Below are 3,518 nucleotides of genomic sequence, written 5' to 3'. Positions count from 1 at the left end.
AAAAAAGTTACCATCGGACTGGTTCGTTTTTGGCGATTAAGACCTAGTATGGGACTAGAAAATTTGATTCACTAGTCCACAGTTTCCCTGCAGGGTTAGGATGCTGAATTGATTCTAGAATCTGGATATGTATATACAGGACACCAAGATGAATTGAGTGAGTGAGTGGTGAATTGTTGAAACGAGGTTAATATGATAGCGAAGTTCAGACAAAAAAAAAAAAATAACAAATAAAAAATCAATGAAAAGAGCTACAAAAACGAAACAAAGGAAACACAATAATATGACGAGGGCTCAACGCAAACACTCAACCAAACAAAAGAAATAAACTTTCTCTACGAACAACAAAAGCAGTTTCCTTCTTGAATAAACAACATAAAAAAAAAGATTAAGAATTCTTGTTGACATTTATCTGTGCGTATACGTATGCATGTATGGATGTGTGAGAAATTACACATACAAAAGTGCATACATACATATCTACAAATGCTAAATGCGCACACCTTTAGATACTCGTACGTTTGTTCAACATTATTCAATACAAAAAAAATAAAAATTGATTTCACTACACATAACAAATCTCTCGCGAATTACTGAAGGTGAAGCGCAAACGACAATCAAAAGCCCAGATTTGTAGTCATGGAACTAATAATGGAACATCCTTATAATTTTGTTCAAATTTAAATGAGGCCAAAAAAAAAACTCATACTCCCTGAAGAGATTATTTTCTACGAAGTAGTTCTAGAGAAAAATGTCTTTATATTAACACACATTCTTTTTCAAGGGGCCTCTAAATGCATTAATAAGTCCCTTCTTTGCAATCGTCGTAAATTTCTTAAAAAATATTTATGTACATTAGGGTGGTTCAAAATAAGTATAGTTGGAATTATTATGCTTTTACCCACTAGGATTGTTCTATATCGGGAACTAAAAATATACCGCTTTTTTTTTTTGAAATCAAAAAATATTTAGAGGTCGCTCAAAGCGCTCAAAGTTTTACTTGTTTTCTATACTTAGTATATGGGAAAAACCACTTTTTGTAGAAATGGTATATAATTCTTGAAGAATAATATACTTCGATAGGGAAACTCTAGTTCTCTTCAGGAGACTTCCAATAATGATACCCAATTGTTTATTTAACAATTTTTTAATACTAATTATTATTGGGGATCCCCTGAAAAGAAACAGAGTTTTCCGATCGAAAAATATTTATTTTCAAGAATTCTATACCATTTCTACGAAGAGTTGTTTTTTCCCCATATAAAAAAAATGACAACTTTGAGCGTTTCGAGCGACCTCTAAATATTTTTTGATTTTAATATAAAAAAATTATGGAATATTTTTTTCGGTATTGAACAATTCTAAGGGGTGAGAGCATTAAAATTCCGACTTAACTTTTTCACATGCATTTTTGGACCACCCTAATTTAGCTACACACATACATACATATGTACAATTCATTCATATACTTCTATACACTTGTATGTACATAGCTAAAATGATAAACAGGGCTGGCAAATCTAAGCAAAAGCCTGCAAAGGCAAATTTTTCAAATATTACATAAAACTTGGAACCATTTTTTGGCCAAAAATTGGCTAGCCAACTAGGAATGGAGATCAATCGAAGTAAGGCTGCGTTTCACCAGATTCATTTAAGTGAAAATTACTATAATTTTCGAATTTTCCGATGTCACCAATCAATTTTAATTTGTTTTCAATTTTGATTTAAGTGACCTATGCTCTTCACTTAAATAAAAAACTAAATCAGAATAGCCACACTCAGAGATGTTACACGTTTAATCAGCTGACCACAATTATGTGTATCTTCTACTTTCTTGTATACCAGCCCTGCTCTTACAACACAGCGTGCCAAAGCTTTCAAAAGCTCTCAGTAACAAATTAAAGCTTTCGCTGGCCATGTCTGTTTTTACTCATTTAAATAAAGAGCTTTTTGAAACTGAAAATAATTTAAATGAGAATTAAACAAAATATTAAATTAAAGTTAACTTCCACTTAAGTGAGTTTGGAGAAACGCAGCCTAAGTGCTCGACAACATAATTAAGTTTGTTTAAATTTTATCCAACTAAGTACATTTACGGAAATGGAAAGAAGTTTTTCGAATTAATCAGTAAATTTAAATGAGCTTTTTTGCCAGCCCTGGCGATAAAGCACGGTTGGCTTAGTCGCATACCAAGTGTGCCATTCAATTGTTGCATATTTTATGGCGCCTACAATATTCCCTTGGTGATTTTGAGTTTTTCACTTTAGGGAGATAAGAACGAAATTGTTTACGAATTGCCTGCTCCATTTGCCAATCACCGTAAAACTAACAAAGAAAGTAGCAAAAAGTTATGGCTGAAGTAGCTTAGTGTAAATTTAAACTCACAAAGTTCTTTAATAAATATTTGCGTGAAGAAGAAGTAGTTTCGTTTTAAGCTAATACTTATATATGGCTATAAAGTCGCATACTCGTTTTAGATAGCGCACTTGAAATTTGATAGCATTTTAGTAGCATCACTCAAAAGTTGTTGTGCTTTCAAAATGGAGATTCTATGCTCTTTTGCTTTTGAAAAGTCACCCTTCGAATGCTCTTCATAATGATGAGTGCATAAGTAAACGCCATTGTCAGAATTGGTGTGCCTTTTTTGGCCATTCATTGACTAAATCAATTCTAAATTCTTTAAAAAATCAATAAGAATATAAGGGCATGAGAAATCTTTAATATAAAGCTGTGTAGTGAATAAATATTTAGATTCATCACCTAGTTTCCTTATGGAACGCAGATTTGTGGTCGGATTTGTTGTAGAGGACGAACAATTTCGCCGAGCACTGTCGTTTATCCCGTTGAAGGAGTTGCACACTACAATTCCCATCAAAAAGGTATTTTTTCAAATTCTCGGTCCGCGTCTGCCACCAACTCTTCTGCAGAATATGAACGGAGGATCCTACTATAAGCCTCTTATACATATGTACATATGTACATACACATGTTCATACATTCATACTCAATAAGAAATCTACGTAAAATCCCATGTGCAACCAAAATTTGTGATAAACTCCTTAAATTCATATATGTATGTATACAGTGACGCTCCCGTAAATAGCACAAATTTTTTTTTAATTTTTTTATACGATATTCACAATGTATTACATGTTGCATTTTGTTCGTTAATAACTAATAATAGTAAATTCTATAACATCAACCATATACATATGTATGTCAAAGTTTAAAACTTTGTGCACAATTTAGAAAATTTTAACAAGTTTCAAAAAATTTAATCAAAATCTTAAACTTTTTATTTTGCAATAAATAAATTAAAGTTCAACTGGATTTTTCAAAATTTTCAAACCTGCACATTACTATACTAAAATTTAATACTTAGGCTACAAAATTGCATGCCCACTAAGTATCTAAAAAGTTGAAAATTATGATTAAATTTTTTAGAAATTTGTTAAATTGTTTTGAAATTTATTAAATTTTTCTGAATTGTGCACAAAGTTTTAATTTTTGACTTATAT

The sequence above is a fragment of the Rhagoletis pomonella genome, unplaced genomic scaffold, assembly GCF_013731165.1.
Source record: "Rhagoletis pomonella isolate Grant_MI unplaced genomic scaffold, Rhpom_1.0 Rhpom_scaffold_00012, whole genome shotgun sequence".
NCBI classification, from domain to species: Eukaryota; Metazoa; Arthropoda; class Insecta; order Diptera; family Tephritidae; genus Rhagoletis; species Rhagoletis pomonella.
Note: the sequence above shows the minus strand (reverse complement) of the source record.